Source organism: Cryptomeria japonica, unplaced genomic scaffold (assembly GCF_030272615.1).
Source record: "Cryptomeria japonica unplaced genomic scaffold, Sugi_1.0 HiC_scaffold_234, whole genome shotgun sequence".
NCBI lineage: Eukaryota > Viridiplantae > Streptophyta > Pinopsida > Cupressales > Cupressaceae > Cryptomeria > Cryptomeria japonica.
The window spans coordinates 20,001-40,000 of NW_026729056.1; the positions used below are offsets into that span (position 1 = coordinate 20,001).

At 60.4% G+C, this 20,000-nt stretch overlaps 2 non-coding genes across 2 annotated transcripts; both read left to right on the forward strand.

Moving 5' to 3' along the window:
• The first annotated feature begins 13,610 nt into the window (after positions 1 to 13,610).
• LOC131869085 (5S ribosomal RNA) lies at positions 13,611 to 13,729 on the forward strand. Its single transcript, XR_009367480.1, has one exon. It is a non-coding gene; the product is annotated as a 5S ribosomal RNA (ribosomal RNA).
• A 5,915-nt stretch (positions 13,730 to 19,644) lies between these two features.
• Positions 19,645 to 19,763, forward strand: LOC131869076 (5S ribosomal RNA). The gene has a single exon (XR_009367471.1). It is a non-coding gene; the product is annotated as a 5S ribosomal RNA (ribosomal RNA).
• Positions 19,764 to 20,000: the final 237 nt, after the last annotated feature.

A 20,000-nucleotide genomic window follows, 5' to 3' on the forward strand; every position in this document is an offset into this window, starting at 1 on the left:
ACATCGAAAGAGTCGCGATGCTCCGCAACCTACGTGCAAAGCGGTCGCACACCGGGTAAGGGAGTGAGAGCCCCAAACATAGCTGGGCGAGGCGCTCACTCCGCTCTTTAATATCTCGTTAATACCGCCAAGGAAATGGCACAAGCACACACACACAAGCATCCTCGGAAGAGGACAGTTCGAGTGACAGGTCAAATCCAAGAGTTCCGAAGACTACCTCCAGGAACAATCGGGAACAAGACCGATTACAAGTCGTCGAGTCTGTTACTGGGCGAACACGAGATGCGCACAGGAAATCGATCAGCCCTCACAATGGCCCAAGGCCAGAGATCGGACTGCTACGATTTACCCCAACAATCATCGTGCCACTCTTCGCAGAGAGGTGATAGACGCCAACGAGCCCGCGCATAGCAATCGAGGTGTAAAAAGGGCGTTGAAGGCAGGAAGCCTGGACGAAAGAGGCTACGAGGTCACCTCGAAGCGGTCTAAGAATCGGGCGCACTTGGGGCGACTACCAGTGCCAACCCCTTATCCCGCGGTGCGTCCGACACACAGAAATTTCCAAGGCGGCCAAGGAGCCTCCCCGCATAGCAATCGGGGTGTGAGGTTACGGATGCAGCATTGATAGCAATCGAGGTGGGAGGCGAAGGATGCAGAAGTGAGAGCCGAGGGATGTAGCAGAGATAGCAATCGGGGTGTGTGATGCAGAAGAGATAGCAATCGAGGTGTGCGGTGGGAAGGGCCCAGCAGCCAGAATGCATGAAGCGACGGATGAAGCAGTGATGACAACCGGGCTGTGAGGAGAGGAGGGATGCAGCCAAGAAAGCAATCAGGGCTCGAGGCAAGGGATGCATCAAGGATAGCAATCATGTTGTGAGGCGAGATTCCAAAGGCTAAACGTGAGAGGCTGCAGGGTCGACTCAGAGAGGTCTATGCATGTGAGAGGCTGAAAGCAAGGTCAACTCGGAGCGGTCTATGCATCGGGCGCGCTTGGGGCGACTACCAGTGCCAACCCCTTATCCCGCGACGCGTCCGACAAAGAGAACGTTCCAAGGCGGCAGAGGAGGTTACCAGCCGAAGGATGCAGTAGCAATAACAGGTATAGTTCCGCGGCGGCCGAGAAGACTCACCGCATAGGAATCGGGATGCGAGGCGAGGGATGCGGCGGGAAGGCCCCGACGGCTAAACGGAAGAGGCTGCAGGGCCGCCTCGGAATGGTCCAAGCATCGGACGCGATTGGGACGACTACCAGTGCCAACCCCTTATCCCGCGATGCGTCCGATACACAGATAGTTCCAAGGCGGCCGAGGAGCCTCACCGCATATCAATCGGGGTGCGAGGCGAGGGATGGGGCGGGAAGGCCCCAACGGCTAGACGGAAGAGGCTTCAGGGCCACCTCGGAATGCTCCAAGCATCGGACGCGCTTGGGGCGACTACCAGTGCCAACCCCTTATCCCGCGATGCGTCCGATACACAGATGGTTCCAAGGCGGCCGAGGAGCCTCACCGCATAGCAATCGGGGGTGCGAGGCGAGGGATGGGGCGGGAAGGCCCCAACGGCTAGACGGAAGAGGCTTCAGGGCCGCCTCGGAATGGTCCAAGCATCGGACGCGCTTGGGGCGACTACCAGTGACAACCCCTCATCCCGCGATGCGTCCGATACGAAGATGGTTCCAAGGCGGCCGAGGAGCCTCACCGCATAGCAATCGGGGTGCGAGGTGGGGGATGCGGCGAGATGGCCCCAACGGCTAGACGGAAGAGGCCACAGGGCCGCGTCGGAATAGTCCAAGCATCGGACGCGCTTGGGGCGACTACCAGTGACAACCCCTTATCCCGCGATGCGTCCGATACGAAGATAGTTCCAAGGCGGCCGAGGAGCCTCACCGCATAGCAATCCGGGTGCGAGGTGGGGGATGCGGCGAGATGGCCCCAACGGCTAGACGGAAGAGGCTGCAGGGCCGCCTCGGAATAGTCCAAGCATCGGACGCGCTTGGGGCGACTACCAGTGACAACCCCTTATCCCGCGATGCTTCCGATACGAAGACAGTTCCAAGGCGGCCGAGGAGCCTCACCGCATAGCAATGGGGGTGCGAGGTGAGGGATGCGGCGAGATGGCCCCAACGGCTAGACGGAAGAGGCCACAGGGCCGCCTCGGAATAGTCCAAGCATCGGACGCGCTTGGGGCGACTACCAGTGACAACCCCTTATCCCGCGATGCATCCGATACGAAGATAGTTCCCAGGCGGCCGAGGAGCCTCACCGCATAGCAATCGGGGTGCGAGGCGAGGGATGCGGCGAGATGGCCCCAAAGGGTAGACGGAAGAGGCTGCGGGGCCGCCTCGGAATAGTCCAAGCATCGAACGCGCTTGGGGCGACTACCACTGCCAACCCCTTATCCCGCGATGCGTCCGATACACAGATAGTTCCGAGGCGGCCGAGGAGCTGGGGGATGCGGCGAGATGGCCCCAACGGCTAGACGGAAGAGGCTGCAGGGCCGCCTCGGAATAGTCCAAGCATCGGACGCGCTTGGGGCGACTACCAGTGACAACCCCTTATCCCGCGATGCGTCCGATACACAGATAGTTCCGAGGCGGCCAAGGAGCCTCACCGCATAGCAATCGTGGTGCGAGGTGGGGGATGCAGCGAGATGGCCCCAACGGCTAGACGGAAGAGGCTGCAGGGCCGCCTCGGAATGGTCCAAGCATCGGACGCGCTTGGGGCGACTACCACTGCCAACCCCTTATCCCGCGATGCGTCCGATACACAGATAGTTCCAAGGCGGCCGAGGAGCCTCACCGAATAGCAATCGGGGTGCGAGGCGAGGGATGCGGCGAGAAAGCCCCAACGGCTAGAGGGAAGAGGCTTCAGGTCCGCCTCGGAATGGTCCAAGCATCGGACGCGCTTGGGGCGACTACCAGTGACAACCCCTTATCCCGCGACGCGTCCGATACACAGATAGTTCCAAGGCGGCCGAGGAGCCTCACCGCATAGCAATCGTGGTGCGAGGTGGGGGATGCGGCGAGATGGCCCCAACGGCTAGACGGAAGAGGCTGCAGGGCCGCCTCGGAATGGTCCAAGCATCGGACGCGCTTGGGGCGACTACCACTGCCAACCCCTTATCCCGCGATGCGTCCGATACACAGATAGTTCCAAGGCGGCCGAGGAGCCTCACCGAATAGCAATCGGGGTGCGAGGCGAGGGATGCGGCGAGAAAGCCCCAACGGCTAGAGGGAAGAGGCTTCAGGTCCGCCTCGGAATGGTCCAAGCATCGGACGCGCTTGGGGCGACTACCAGTGACAACCCCTTATCCCGCGACGCGTCCGATACACAGATAGTTCCAAGGCGGCCGAGGAGCCTCACCGCATAGCAATCGGGGTGCGAGGCGAGGGATGCGGCGAGAAGGACCCAACGGCTAGACGGAAGAGGCTTCAGGGCCGCCTCGGAATGGTCCAAGCATCGGACGCGCTTGGGGCGACTACCAGTGACAACCCCTTATCCCGCGACGCGTCCGATACACAGATAGTTCCAAGGCGGCCGAGGAGCCTCACCGCATAGCAATCGGGGTGCGAGGCGAGGGATGCGGCGAGAAGGACCCAACGGCTAGACGGAAGAGGCTTCAGGTCCGCCTCGGAATGGTCCAAGCATCGGACGCGCTTGGGGCGACTACCAGTGACAACCCCTTATCCCGCGACGCGTCCGATACACAGATAGTTCCAAGGCGGCCGAGGAGCCTCACCGCATAGCAATCGGGGTGCGAGGCGACGGATCCGGCGAGAAGGACCCAACGGCTAGACGGAAGAGGCTTCAGGGCCGCCTCGGAATGGTCCAAGCATCGGACGCGCTTGGGGCGACTACCAGTGACAACCCCTTATCCCGCGATGCATCCGATACACAGATAGTTCCAAGGCGGCCGAGGAGCCTCACCGCATAGCAATCGGGGTGCGAGGCGAGGGATGCGGCGAGAAGGACCCAACGGCTAGACGGAAGAGGCTTCAGGGCCGCCTCGGAATGGTCCAAGCATCGGACGCGCTTGGGGCGACTACCAGTGACAACCCCTTATCCCGCGACGCGTCCGATACACAGATAGTTCCAAGGCGGCCGAGGAGCCTCACCGCATAGCAATCGGGGTGCGAGGCGAGGGATGCGGCGAGAAGGACCCAACGGCTAGACGGAAGAGGCTTCAGGGCCGCCTCGGAATGGTCCAAGCATCGGACGCGCTTGGGGCGACTACCAGTGACAACCCCTTATCCCGCGACGCGTCCGATACACAGATAGTTCCAAGGCGGCCGAGGAGCCTCACCGCATAGCAATCGGGGTGCGAGGCGAGGGATGCGGCGAGAAGGACCCAACGGCTAGACGGAAGAGGCTTCAGGTCCGCCTCGGAATGGTCCAAGCATCGGACGCGCTTGGGGCGACTACCAGTGACAACCCCTTATCCCGCGACGCGTCCGATACACAGATAGTTCCAAGGCGGCCGAGGAGCCTCACCGCATAGCAATCGGGGTGCGAGGCGAGGGATGCGGCGAGAAGGACCCAACGGCTAGACGGAAGAGGCTTCAGGTCCGCCTCGGAATGGTCCAAGCATCGGACGCGCTTGGGGCGACTACCAGTGACAACCCCTTATCCCGCGACGCGTCCGATACACAGATAGTTCCAAGGCGGCCGAGGAGCCTCACCGCATAGCAATCGGGGTGCGAGGCGAGGGATGCGGCGAGAAGGACCCAACGGCTAGACGGAAGAGGCTTCAGGGCCGCCTCGGAATGGTCCAAGCATCGGACGCGCTTGGGGCGACTACCAGTGACAACCCCTTATCCCGCGACGCGTCCGATACACAGATAGTTCCAAGGCGGCCGAGGAGCCTCACCGCATAGCAATCGGGGTGCGAGGCGAGGGATGCGGCGAGAAGGACCCAACGGCTAGACGGAAGAGGCTTCAGGGCCGCCTCGGAATGGTCCAAGCATCGGACGCGCTTGGGGCGACTACCAGTGACAACCCCTTATCCCGCGATGCGTCCGATACACAGATAGTTCCAAGGCGGCCGAGGAGCCTCACCGCATAGCAATCGGGGTGCGAGGCGAGGGATGCGGCGAGAAGGACCCAACGGCTAGACGGAAGAGGCTTCAGGGCCGCCTCGGAATGGTCCAAGCATCGGACGCGCTTGGGGCGACTACCAGTGACAACCCCTTATCCCGCGACGCGTCCGATACACAGATAGTTCCAAGGCGGCCGAGGAGCCTCACCGCATAGCAATCGGGGTGCGAGGCGAGGGATGCGGCGAGAAGGACCCAACGGCTAGACGGAAGAGGCTTCAGGGCCGCCTCGGAATGGTCCAAGCATCGGACGCGCTTGGGGCGACTACCAGTGACAACCCCTTATCCCGCGACGCGTCCGATACACAGATAGTTCCAAGGCGGCCGAGGAGCCTCACCGCATAGCAATCGGGGTGCGAGGCGAGGGATGCGGCGAGAAGGACCCAACGGCTAGACGGAAGAGGCTTCAGGGCCGCCTCGGAATGGTCCAAGCATCGGACGCGCTTGGGGCGACTACCAGTGACAACCCCTTATCCCGCGACGCGTCCGATACACAGATAGTTCCAAGGCGGCCGAGGAGCCTCACCGCATAGCAATCGGGGTGCGAGGCGAGGGATGCGGCGAGAAGGACCCAACGGCTAGACGGAAGAGGCTTCAGGGCCGCCTGGGAATGGTCCATGCATCGCACGCGCTTGGGGCGACTACCAGTGACAACCCCTTATCCCGCGACGCGTCCGATACACAGATAGTTCCAAGGCGGCCGAGGAGCCTCACCGCATAGCAATCGGGGTGCGAGGCGAGGGATGCGGCGAGAAGGACCCAACGGCTAGACGGAAGAGGCTTCAGGGCCGCCTCGGAATGGTCCAAGCATCGGACGCGCTTGGGGCGACTACCAGTGACAACCCCTTATCCCGCGACGCGTCCGATACACAGATAGTTCCAAGGCGGCCGAGGAGCCTCACCGCATAGCAATCGGGGTGCGAGTCGAGGGATGCGGCGAGAAGGACCCAACGGCTAGACGGAAGAGGCTTCAGGGCCGCCTCGGAATGGTCCAAGCATCGGACGCGCTTGGGGCGACTACCAGTGACAACCCCTTATCCCGCGATGCGTCTGATACACAGATAGTTCCAAGGCGGCCGAGGAGCCTCACCGCATAGCAATCGGGGTGCGAGGCAAGGGATGCGGCGAGAAGGACCCAACGGCTAGACGGAAGAGGCTTCAGGGCCGCCTCGGAATGGTCCAAGCATCGGACGCGCTTGGGGCGACTACCGTTGCCAACCCCTTATCCCGCGATGCGTCTGATACACAGATAGTTCCGAGGCGGCCGAGGAGCCTCACCGCATAGCAATCGGGTTGCGAGGCAGATTATTGGGAAGGGAACCCCCTGGGATGCGGCTCAAGCAGTGCCCAAAGGGACTGGAATGCGGAATCACATCGAGAGACCCAAATGCTATACGAGGGCTCAAATCGAATTATCGATTTGGCCACGACATGGACGCATCGGAACGACTACCTTTGCCGAACCACTCGCAATTGCATCCATACCGAAACCAATAGACATTTCCGTTAGAGCCCTCGCATAGCATTCGGGAATCTCGCATGCCCCTCTAAATCGACCAATGCTGGCGCTCAACGAAAATCCGAGCGCTACCACCGTTCGAGCGCCAGCATTGGTCGAGTTAGAGGGGCACGGGGGAGAATGCTCCAGTCAACACCTCCCCTATATAAGTTATTTGTCCGATTCTCGCACAACCGTAGTCTGCCTCGTCGAATCAAACAACGGTCCCAGATTCCGACTTCCGTTCCGTAGAGACCCAAAAGCTAGATGGAGGCTCGCAAGAAAGAGAGTCGGCGCATAGCAATCGGGTTTCTCGAACGTTTAGGGACCGAGCTCACTTGCGGATAGGGCAAAATCCGCCAAGCAACCCAAAAGCTAGACGGGGGCTCGAATCGAATCGCCTAGGCGGCCACAACAACGACGTGTTGGATCGACTACCAGTGCCAAACCATTCAGCAAGACTAGTCTGTGTCGAGGCCGGATAGAGATTCTCAGAGAGCGCCCGTATAGCATTTAGGAGACCTGCCGCGTCCCTCACACTCGACAAATGGTGGTGCACGTTTATAAATCCGAGCGATCCCAACCCTTTCAAGCACCAACATCGGTCGAGATAGAGGGGCACGGAGGGGGCTGCGTGAGACAACACAGTCCCCTATATAAGTTATTTGTCCGATTCTCACACATCCGAAGAATGGTCATCAAATCGGACAACAGCCCAAACTTCCGACTTCCGTCCCAGAAAGCCCAAGAGCTATCTAAAACGTTCATGGCCGGAACTCGATCGCGGCTATACCAGTCCGCCAAGCAACCCAAAAGCTAGACTGGAGCTCTAGTCGAATCACCTCTGTGGCCATTGCAAGGACGTGTTGGAGCGACTACCATTGCCGAACCATTCCGCAGGTCGAGTCCATACCAAGGCCGCATAGAGATTCACGATGAGCTCCTGCATAGCAATCAGGAGACTTGCCGTGTCCATCACAATCGATAAATCCTGGTGCAAGATTTTTGCATCCGAGCGCTCCAACCAGTCGAGCACCAGCATCAATCGACATAAACGGGCACGGGGGGAGGATGCTCGAGAACACTACCTCCCCTATATAAGTTATTTGTCCGATTCTCAAGCAGCCGAAGTCTGGTCATCGAATCGGGTCAAAGACCACAACTTCCGACTTTACCCACAATGCAAGTCATCGAATCGAACATCGGCCCCCGAGTCGGACTCCATGCGTATGTCAGGTCATCGGACCCAAATTCCGCCTTCCTGCGCATGGCGGGCCATCAATATCAACTCGGTCATCGGACCCAAACTCCGCCTTTCTGCGCATGGCACGCCTTCAAATCGGTCATCGGACCCAAATTCCGCCTTCCTGTGCATGGCGGGCCATCAACATCAACTCGGTCATCGGACCCAAATTCCGCCTTTCTGCGCATGGCACGCCATCAACTCGGTCATCGGACCCAAATTCCGCCTTCCTGCGCATGGCAGGTCATCGGACACAAATTCAGACCTCGCCAATATGCCTACGTATCGAATCGGTCATCGGACCCAACTTCCGACTTCATCCATACTGTAGGGTCTTTGAGGTTGGCGCGGTGCGCTCAACCCGGGGAGTCGACCCATCGAAGCATACACCTCCCCTATATAAGCTATTTGTCCGATTCCCACACCTGTGTAGTTTGCACCTCTGACCAGGACATCGACCCCAACTTCCGAACTCGACTGCAACGACGGCACCAGCGCCTTGGTGCGCACCTTGCGACGCACAGTCCCAACATTCGCCTTCCTGCACATGGCAGGTCATCGGACCCAAATTCCGACCTCGCGAGTATGCCTACATATCGAATCGGTCATCGGACACAACTTCCGACTTCATCCATACCGTAGGGTCTTTGAGGTTGGCGCGGTGCGCTCAACCCGGGGAGTCGACCCAACGAAGCATACACCTCCCCTATATAAGCTATTTGTCCGATTCCCACACCTGTGTAGTTTGCACCTCCGATCAGGACATCGACCCCAACTTCCGAACTCGCCTGCAACGACCGAACCAGCGCCTTGGTGCGCACCTTGCAACGCACAGTGCCAACATTCGCCTTCCTGCACATGGCAGGTCATCGGACCCAAATTCCGACCTCGCGAGTATGCCTACATATCGAATCGGTCATCGGACCCAACTTCCGACTTCATCCATACCGTAGGGTCTTTGAGGTTGGCGCGGTGCGCTCAACCCGGGGAGTCGACCCAACGAAGCATACACCTCCCCTATATAAGCTATTTGTCCGATTCCCACACCTGTGTAGCTTGCACCTCCGATCAGGACATCGACCCCAACTTCCGAACTCGACTAAAAAGACCGCACCAGCACCTTGGTGTGCACCTTGCAACGCACAGTGCCAACATTCGCCTTCCTGCACATGGCAGGTCATCGGACCCAAATTCCGACCTCATGAGCATACCTACTAATCGAATCGGTCATCGGACCCAACTTCCGACTTCATCCATACCGTAGGGTCTTTGAGGTTGGCGCGGTGCGCTCAACCTGGGGAGTCGACCCATCGAAGCATACACCTCCCCTATATAAGCTATTTGTCCGATTCCGACACCTGTGTAGTTTGCACCTCCGCTCAGGACATCGACCCCAACTTCCGAACTCGCCTGCAACGACCGAACCAGCGCCTTGGTGCGCACCAAAAGTGCGCACTTTTGGAGGGCACTTTTGTGCGCTCCAAAGGTGCGCACTTTTGGAGGGCACTTTTGTGCGCTCCAAAGGTGCGCACTTTTGGAGGGCACTTTTTGGAGGGCACTTTTGTGCGCTCCAAAGGTGCGCACTTTTGGAGGGCACTTTTTGGAGGGCACTTTTCTGCGCTCCAAAGGTGCGCACTTTTGGAGGGCACTTTTTGGAGGGCACTTTTCTGCGCTCCAAAGGTGCGCACTTTTGGAGGGCACTTTTTGGAGGGCACTTTTCTGCGCTCCAAAGGTGCGCACTTTTGGAGGGCACTTTTTGGAGGGCACTTTTCTGCGCTCCAAAGGTGCGCACTTTTGGAGGGCACTTTTGTGCACTCCAAAGGTGCACACTTTTGGAGGGCACTTTTTGGAGGGCACTTTTCTGCACTCCAAAGGTGCGCACTTTTGGAGGGCACTTTTTGGAGGGCACTTTTGTGCGCTCCAAAGGTGCGCACTTTTGGAGGGCACTTTTTGGAGGGCACTTTTGTGCGCTCCAAAGGTGCGCACTTTTGGAGGGCACTTTTGTGCACTCCAAAGGTGCGCACTTTTGGAGGGCACTTTTCCTGCGCTCCAAAGGTGCACACCTAGGTGAGCACCTTCGACCACACCTTGTAGCACACCAAACTCTGACTTTCGACTTCATCCGCAATGCAGGGTCTTTGAGGTTGGCGCAATGCGCACAACCAGGGGAGTCGACCCATCAAACCCAACACCTCCCCTATATAAGCTATTTGTCTGATTCTCATACATGCGTAGCCTGCAGGAGCAATTAGGACATCGACCCCAACTTTCGGCTTCTAAACGAAAACAAGGTCTTTGAGGTTGGTGTAATGCGAACAACTAGGGGAGTCAACCCATCAAACCCAACACCTCCCCTATATAAGCTATTTGTCTGATTCTCATACATGTGTAGTCTACAGGAGCAATTAGGACATCGACCCCAACTTTTGACTTCTTAACGAAAACAAGGTCTTTGAGGTTGACGTAATGCGCACAACCAGGGGAGTCGACCCATCAAACCCAACACCTCCCCTATATAAGCTATTTGTCCGATTCTCATACATGTGTAGCCTACAGGAGCCATTAGGACATTGACCCCAACTTTTGACTTCTTAACGAAAACAAGGTCTTTGAGGTTGGCGTAATGCGCACAACCAAGGGAGTTGACCCATCAAACCCAACACCTCCCCTATATAAGCTATTTGTCTGATTCTCATACATGTGTAGCCTGCAACAACGATTAGGACATCCACCCCAACTTCTGAATTCGTCTGCGTTGACCGCACCAAAGGTGCACGCCTTGGTGCTCACCAAAATCCGACTTCCGACTTCTTCTGCTATGCGGGGTCTTTGAGGTTGGCGCAGTGCGCACAACCAGGGGAGTCAACCCACCGAATGCAACACCTCCCCTATATAAGCTATTTGTCTGATTCTCATACATGCGTAGACTGCAGCAATGATTAGGACATCCACCCCAACTTTTGACTTCTTAAACAAGACAGGGTCTTTGAAGTTGGTGCAGTGCACACAACCAGGGGAGTCGACCCATCAAACGCAACACCTCCCCTATATAAAGCTATTTGTCCGATTCTCATACGTGTAGTCTGCAGCAGCGATTAGGACATCGACCCCAACTTCCGAATTCGTTTGCATTGACCGCACCAAAGGTGCACGCCTTGGTGTGCACCTTGGAGTGCACTTTGGTGCTCACCTCGGTGCACACTTTGGTGTGCACCTCGGTGTGCACCAAAGGTGCGCACCTTGGAGCGCACCAAAGGTGTACACTTTGGAGCGCACCACATAGGGTCTTTGAGAGGTTGGCGCAGTGCGCACACCAAGGTGGGTGTTGAGGTGCGTGCCGAGGTGGGTGGGTGCTAGGGTGCGCTCCATGGTGGGTGCCAGGGTGGGTGCGTGCTAGGGTGGATTCCAAAGAGGGTCATAGGGTGGGTGCCAAGGTGGGTTGGTGATATAGTGGGTTCAAAGGTGGGTACTAGGGTGGGTTCCAAGGTGGGTCACAAGTTGGGTGCCAGGATGCGTGGGTGTTAGGTTGGGTGCCAAGGTGGGCTCCTGCGTGGGTGGGTGCTAGGGTGGGTTTCAAGGTGGACGCGAGGGCGGGTGCCAAGGTGGGTAACAAGTTGGGTGTTAGGATGGGTGAGTGCTAGAGTGGGTGCCAAGGTGGGTGGGTGCTAAGGTGGATGCCAAGGTGGTTCACAGGGTGGGTGGGTTCTAGGGTGAGTTCCAAGGTGGGTCACAGGTTTAGTGCTAGGGTGCGTGTCAAGGCGGGTGTCGAGGTGCCTGGGTGCTAGGGTGTGGATGCCAATGTGGGTCATAGGGTGGGTACTAGGGTGGGCTGCAATGTGGGTGCCAAGGTGGGTAACATGCTCGGTTGGTTCTAAATTGGGTGTCAGGGTGGGTGTGCACCCACCTTGCCCGAGGTGGGTGCCAAGGTGCCAGTGTGGGTGGGTGCTAAGGTGGATGCCAAGGTGGGTGAGAAGGTGGGTGATAGGTTGAGTGGTAGGATGGGTGGGTGCCAAGATGGGTCACAGGGTGGGTGCAAGGGTGGGTAGGTGCTAGGGTTGGTGTCAGGGTGGGTGGGTGCTAGGTTGGGTTCCAAGGTGGGTGCGAGGGTGAGTGTCAAGGTGGGTCACAGGTTAGGTGCTAGGATGGGTGAGTGCTAGGGTGCAAAGGTGCCAGGGTGGGTGCTAGGATGGGTCGATGCTAGGGTGAGTGGCAAGGTGGGTCCACAAGTGTCAAGGTGGGTGCCGAGGTGGGTGCCAACTTGGGTTCCAAGGTGGGTGCCAAGTGGGCGACTGCTATGGTGGATGCCAAGGTGGGTCACGGGGTGGGTGCCAAGTTGCTAGGTTGTGTTCCAAGGTGGGTGCCAACGTGGCTGCTAGGGTGCGTGGGTTAAAGGGTGTGTCACAACGTGGGTGCCAGGATGGGTGCGCACCCACACTGGCCAAGACGGGTGCAAGGTTGGGTTCCAAGCCCGGTCACAGGCTGGGTGCTAGGATGGGTGGGTGCCAAGGTGGGCACCAGGGTGGGTGCACCCACCCTGGCCAAGGTGGGTCACGGGGTGGGTCCTAGGGTGGGTAACAGGGTGGGTACTAAGGTGCGTGCCAAGGTGGGTCATGGGGTGGGTGCCAAGGTGGGCACCAGGGTGGGTGTGCACCAACCCTAGCCAGGGTAGGTCACGGGGTGGTTGTCGGGGTGGGCGTCAAGGAGCCAAGGTGGGTGGCAAGTAGCCAAGTTGCGTGCCAAGGTGGGTGTCGGGGTGGGTGCCAAGGATCCAAGGTGGGTGCCAAGGAACCAAGGTGGGTGTCTGGGTGGGTGCCGAGGTGGGAGCCAGGGTGGGTCCCAAGGTGAGTGCAAAGGTGGGTGCCAGGGTCAAGGTGAGTGCCAATGTGGGTTCCAAGGTGCCAGGGTCAGGGTGAGTGCCAATGTGGGTTCAAAGGTGCTAAGTTGGGTGCGAGGTTGGGTGCGAGGGTGGGTGGGTGCCAAGGTGTGCTAGGTGGAAGCCCGGGTGGGTCGGCATCCCATGGGTGTCGAGTTGGGTGCCTGATGGGTGCTTCTTGTCAAGTTTTAGTCGTCGGGACTCATTTCGAGCCTTAGAGGTCGTTTCTTGTCCGGTTGCCCTGTCTTCGACCTGGGAACCCAATTTTGGTCCTCGGGTCCCATTTTTTTTTGTCTCGCATCCCACTTTTGGCCTGTGGCCTTTTCGGGGTCGATTCTCGTTTTGGGCATCAGAGCATGTTTCTTCTCCTAAAACCCAATATTTGTTTATTAAGTCTCGGAACACATTTTTGTTCTCGTGGACCCATCATGGGTCTTGGAACGCATTTGTGGTCCTTGGGTCCCATTTTGCATCCCGAAACTTGTGTTTTGGTGCTTGATCCCTATTTTGGGTGCCCACCTTGCACCAAGTGCGCACCCGGGGCAAACCGAGCGCCTTGGTGCACCGGGGCAAGATCGAGCGTGCACCCGAGGCGCCCCGAACATGCACCAAGGTGCACTCGGCCCACATGTGAGCGCAGGTCGTTGCGCCCGAGGTGGTGTGTGGGCACCGCGTTGCAGACGGGACACTGCACGCACACGACGCCCCGTCCAGGTGCACGCACGTAGGCCGGGCCGGGTGCACACCCGACGCCCTAGCAAGGTGCGCGCACCCGGGCAGGGCTCACACTTGGCGAACGGGGCGCACTTCGCGAGGGAGGGTGTGCACCTCGACGGGGGTGGGTGGCCGGGGTGGATTCGCACGTGGGTCGCGGTTTGCTAAGTACACACTGCGACAAGCTCATAACGGGTGCGATCATACCAGCGTTAGTGCACCGGATCCCATCAGAACTCCGCAGTTAAGCGCGCTTGGGCCGGAGTAGTACTAGGATGGGTGACCTCCCGGGAAGTCCCGGTGTTGCACCCTTTCTTAGTTTTTCGCCGGGCGTCGCAATGCTATTTGAATAAACCTTTTGCCCGTTTGCGTTCTCGTCGGGGCCGGGCCGGGCCGGGGTGCGCTGCCCGCACTACCGCGCGCGCGGGGGCGACACCGAGCGCGCACCCGAGGCGCCCCGAGCACACAGGCCACGGTGCAACCCGGGCGTTGTGCGCGCACCCCGGTGCGCCCGAGGTGCTGCGCGCGCACCCAGGTGAAATCGGTGTGCACCTCGGCCAGTGCGCGCTCGGTCGAGTCGCGCACGTTGGCCAAGGTGCACGGTGATGTTTCTTACTCTAAGGTTCCGCACCAGACGCCCGGGACAGGTGAGCGAAGCTGGGCGGGGCCGGGTGCGCGGCCGGGGCAGGTGCACGCAGCTGGAGAGAGCTTTGGAGCACACCAGAGGTGCGCACCTTGGAGCACACTTCGGAGCGCACCAATGATGCGCTCCATTCAAAAGTTTCCTGAAAAGGCAAAAAAAGTTGAGATTATAGAATTTCCCACTTGAGAGATTGTAAAAAAAAAAAATTTAAAATGAAGGAAACGCGGGTGCCAAGGTGTGCGCGCCCGGGTGCGCAGCCCAGCCAAGGTGTGCGCACCAAGGCGCCCACCCTGGCGAAGGTGCACGCAAGGTGCGCACCCGAGGCAAACCGGACAATTAACCCAACTTTCGACTTCGCGCGCACCTGCGCACCTTGGAGCGCACTTCGGAGCGCTCCTTGTTGCGCACCAATCTTGGGCACCTCGGAGTGCACCATGGCGCCCACCAAGGTGCGCACCCGGGGCAAACCGAGCTCCGACTTCGTGCGCACCTTGGAGCGCACGAAAGGTGCGCACCATGGCGCCCACCAAGGTGCGCAGCCCAGCCAAGGCGTGCGCATCAAGGTGCGCACCCTGGCGAAGGTGCGCACCCGGGGCAAACCGAGCTCCGACTTCGTGCGCACCTTGGAGCGCACAAAGGGTGCGCAACCCAGCCAAGGTGTGCGCACCCCGGGCAAACCGAGCTCCGAATCGTGCGCACCTTGGAGCACACTTCGGAGCCCTCCTTGGTGCGCACCGATGTTGCGCACCTCGGAGCGCACCCGGGGAAAACAATGCAATTAACCCGACTTTCGACTTCGTGGGCACCTCGGAGCGCTCTCGGGTTCGCACCTCGGAGCACACCGAGGTGCGCACCTTTGATGCGCTGCCTTCACCAATTTCCAGAAAAGGCAAGAAAACATTGAGAAGGTGTGCGCACCGAGGTGCCCACCCTGGCGAAGGTGCACGCGAGGTGCGCACCCGGGGCAAACCGGGCTCCGACTTCGTGCACGCCATGCTGCGCACCTTGGAGGGCCATGGTGCGCACCTTGGAGCACACTTCGGAGCGCTCAATGGTGCCCAACCCAGCCAAGGTGCCCACCGCGGCGAAGGTGCACGCGAGGTGCGCACCCGGGGCAAACCGGGCTCCGACTTCGTGCACGCCGCACCTTGGAGCACACTTCGGAGCGCTCCTTGGTGCGCACCAGGGCGCGCAACCCAGCCGAGGTGCCCACCCCGGCGAAGGTGCACGCGGGGTGCGCACCCGAGGCAAACCGGGCTCCGACTTCGTGCACGCCATGGTGCCCACCGCGGCGAAGGTGCACGCGAGGTGCGCACCCGGGGCAAACCGGGCTCCGACTTCGTGCACGCCGCACCTTGGAGCACACTTCGGAGCGCTCCTTGGTGCGCACCAGGGCGCGCAACCCAGCCGAGGTGCCCACCCCGGCGAAGGTGCACGCGAGGTGCGCACCCGGGGCAAACCGGGCTCCGACTTCGTGCACGCCATGGTGCCCACCGCGGCGAAGGTGCACGCGAGGTGCGCACCCGGGGCAAACCGGGCTCCGACTTCGTGCACGCCGCACCTTGGAGCACACTTCGGAGCGCTCCTTGGTGCGCACCATGGTGCCCACCAGGGCGCGCAACCCCGCCGAAGGTGCACGCGAGGTGCGCACCCGGGGCAAACCGGGCTCCGACTTCGTGCACGCCGCACCTTGGAGCACACTTCGGAGCGCTCCTTGGTGCGCACCAGGGCGCGCAACCCCGCCGAAGGTGCACGCGAGGTGCGCACCCGGGGCAAACCGGGCTCCGACTTCGTGCACGCCATGGTGCGCACCAGGGTGCCCACCGCGGCGAAGGTGCGCACCCGGGGCAAACCGGGCTCCGACTTCGTGCACGCCGCACCTTGGAGCACACTTCGGAGCGCTCCTTGGTGCGCACCAGGGCGCGCAACCCAGCCGAGGTGCCCACCCCGGCGAAGGTGCACGCGAGGTGCGCACCCGGGGCAAACCGGGCTCCGACTTCGTGCACGCCATGGTGCCCACCGCGGCGAAGGTGCGCACCCGGGGCAAACCGGGCTAGGACTTCGTGCACGCCGCACCTTGGAGCACACTTCGGAGCGCTCCTTGGTGCGCACCATGGTGCCCACCAGGCCGCGCAACCCAGCCAAGGTGTGCGCACCAAGGTGCACGCGAGGTGCGCACCCGGGGCAAACCGGGGTCCGGCTTCGTGCACGCCGCACCTTGGAGCACACATCGGGGCGCTCCCGGGTTCGCACCGGCGTTGCGCACCGTGGTGGGCACCTCGGAGCGCACCGTGGTGGGCACCTCGGAGCACACCAAGGTGGGCAGCGAGGTGCGCACCTTTGATGCGATGCCTTCACTAATTTCCATAAAAGGCAAAAGAAAACGAGATTTTAAAATTTCCGTTTTGAAAGATAGTGAGAAAAAGGGAATGCTGGTGCCATCTTGAGCCCGCCCTGGTGCGCAGCCCAGCCAAGGTGTGCGCACCAAGGTGCCCACCCTGGCGAAGGTGCGCGCCCGGGCAATTAACCCAACTTCCAACTTCGCGCGCGCCAGGGTGGGAGCGCACCCAACAACCGGGCCTGGGAAGAGCCAATGCGAGAAACCCCACCAAACGCTCTGACAAAAAAAGAGGGGGCGCTCCAGTAACCCCGCTTCGGAGCGCACCCTGGGCAAACCCAGCCAGGGTGCCCACCCCGGCCAAGGTGCAGGCGAGGTGCGCACCCGGGGCAAACCGGGCTCCGACAACGTGCACGCCGCACCTTGGAGCACACTTCGTAGCGCTCCCGGGTGCGCACCTCAGAGCACACCAAGGTGGGCAGCGAGGTGCGCACCTTTGATGCGCTGCCTTCACTAATTTCCAGAAAAGGCAAAAAAAAGAGGAGATTTTAAAATTTCCGTTTTGAAAGATAGTGAAAAAAACGGAACGCGGGTGCCATCTTGAGCCCGCCCGGGTGCACAGCCCAGGTAAGGTGCCCACCCTGGCAAAGGTGCGCACCCGGGCAATTAACCCTACTTCCGACTTCGTGCGCGCCAGGGTGGCAACCGGGCCTGGGAAGAGCCAATGCGAGAAACCCCACCAAACGCTCCGACAAAAAAAGAGGCGGCGCTCCAATAACCCCGCTTCGGAGCGCAGCCGGGGCAAACCCAGCCAAGGTGCCCACCCCGACGAAGGTGCACGCGAGGTGCGCACCCGGGGCAAACCGGGCTCCGACAACGTGCACGCAGCACCTTGGAGCACACTTCGAAGCACTCCCGGGTGCCCACCGGCGTTGCGCACCGTGGTGGGCAGCGAGGTGCGCACCTTTGATGCGCTGCCTTCACTAATTTCCAGAAAAGGCAAAAAAAAATGAGATTTTAAAATTTCCGTTTTGAAAGATAGTGAAAAAAACGGAACGCGGGTGCCATCTTGAGCCCGCCCTGGTGCGCAGCCCAGGCAAGGCATGCGCACCAAGGTGCCCACCCGCGGTGCACGCCCGGGGCAAACCGGGCTCCGACTTCGTGCAGGCCGCACCTTGGAGCACACTTCGGAGCGCTCCTTGGTGCGCACCATGGTGCCCACCAGGGCGCACCCGGGGCAAACCGGGCTCCGACTTCGTGCACGCCGCACCTTGGAGCACACATCGGAGCGCTCCCAGGTTCGCACCAGCGTTGCGCACCTTTGATGCGCTGCCTTCACTAATTTCCAGAAAAGGCAAAAAAAAACGATATTTTAAAATTTCCGTTCTGAAAGATAGTGAAAAAAACGGAACGCGGGTGCCATCTTGAGCCCTTCCTGGTGCGCAGCCCAGGCAAGTTGTGCGCACCAAGGTGCCCACCCTGGCGGAGGTGCGCGCCCGGGGCAAACCGGGCTCCGACTTCGTGCACTGCATGGTGCCCACCAAGGCGCGCAACCCAGCCAAGGTGCCCACCGCAGCGAAGGTGCACGCGAGGTGCGCACCCGAGGTGCACACCCGGGGCAAACCGAGCTCCGACTTCGTGCACGCCGCACCTTGGAGCACACTTCAGAGCGCTCCTTGGTGCGCACCAGGGCGCGCAACCCAGCCAAGGTGCTCACCCCGGCGAAGGTGCACGCGAGGTGCGCACCCGGGGCAAGCCGGGCTCGGACTTCGTGCACGCCGCACCTTGGAGCACACATCGGAGCGCTCCCGGGTTCGCACCAGCATTGCGCACCTTTGATGCGCTGCCTTCACTAATTTCCAGAAAAGGCAAAAAAAAAAAAAAAACGAGATTTTAAAATTTCCGTTTTGAAAGATAGTGAAAAAAACGGAACGCGGGTGCCATCTTGAGCCCGCCCTGGTGTGCAGCCCAGGCAAGTTGTGCGCACCAAGGCACCCACCCTGGCCAAGGTGGGTCACGGGGTGGGTCCTAGGGTGGGTAACGGGGTGGGTACTAAGGTGCGTGCCAAGGTGGGTCATGGGGTGGGTGCCAAGGTGGGCACCAGGGTGGGTGTGCACCAACCCTAGCCAGGGTAGGTCACGGGGTGGTTGTCGGGGTGGGCGTCAAGGAGCCAAGGTGGGTGGCAAGTAGCCAAGTTGCGTGCCAAGGTGGGTGTCGGGGTGGGTGCCAAGGATCCAAGGTGGGTGCCAAGGAACCAAGGTGGGTGTCTGGGTGGGTGCCGAGGTGGGAGCCAGGGTGGGTCCCAAGGTGAGTGCAAAGGTGGGTGCCAGGGTCAAGGTGAGTGCCAATGTGGGTTCCAAGGTGCCAGGGTCAGGGTGAGTGCCAATGTGGGTTCAAAGGTGCTAAGTTGGGTGCGAGGTTGGGTGCGAGGGTGGGTGGGTGCCAAGGTGTGCTAGGTGGAAGCCCGGGTGGGTCGGCATCCCATGGGTGTCGAGTTGGGTGCCTGATGGGTGCTTCTTGTCAAGTTTTAGTCGTCGGGACTCATTTCGAGCCTTAGAGGTCGTTTCTTGTCCGGTTGCCCTGTCTTCGACCTGGGAACCCAATTTTGGTCCTCGGGTCCCATTTTTTTTTGTCTCGCATCCCACTTTTGGCCTGTGGCCTTTTCGGGGTCGATTCTCGTTTTGGGCATCAGAGCATGTTTCTTCTCCTAAAACCCAATATTTGTTTATTAAGTCTCGGAACACATTTTTGTTCTCGTGGACCCATCATGGGTCTTGGAACGCATTTGTGGTCCTTGGGTCCCATTTTGCATCCCGAAACTTGTGTTTTGGTGCTTGATCCCTATTTTGGGTGCCCACCTTGCACCAAGTGCGCACCCGGGGCAAACCGAGCGCCTTGGTGCACCGGGGCAAGATCGAGCGTGCACCCGAGGCGCCCCGAACATGCACCAAGGTGCACTCGGCCCACATGTGAGCGCAGGTCGTTGCGCCCGAGGTGGTGTGTGGGCACCGCGTTGCAGACGGGACACTGCACGCACACGACGCCCCGTCCAGGTGCACGCACGTAGGCCGGGCCGGGTGCACACCCGACGCCCTAGCAAGGTGCGCGCACCCGGGCAGGGCTCACACTTGGCGAACGGGGCGCACTTCGCGAGGGAGGGTGTGCACCTCGACGGGGGTGGGTGGCCGGGGTGGATTCGCACGTGGGTCGCGGTTTGCTAAGTACACACTGCGACAAGCTCATAACGGGTGCGATCATACCAGCGTTAGTGCACCGGATCCCATCAGAACTCCGCAGTTAAGCGCGCTTGGGCCGGAGTAGTACTGGGATGGGTGACCTCCCGGGAAGTCCCGGTGTTGCACCCTTTTTTAGTTTTTCGCCGGGCGTCGCAATGCTATTTGAATAAACCTTTTGCCCGTTTGCGTTCTCGTCGGGGCCGGGCCGGGCCGGGGTGCGCTGCCCGCACTACCGCGCGCGCGGGGGCGACACCGAGCGCGCACCCGAGGCGCCCCGAGCACACAGGCCACGGTGCAACCCGGGCGTTGTGCGCGCACCCCGGTGCGCCCGAGGTGCTGCGCGCGCACCCAGGTGAAATCGGTGTG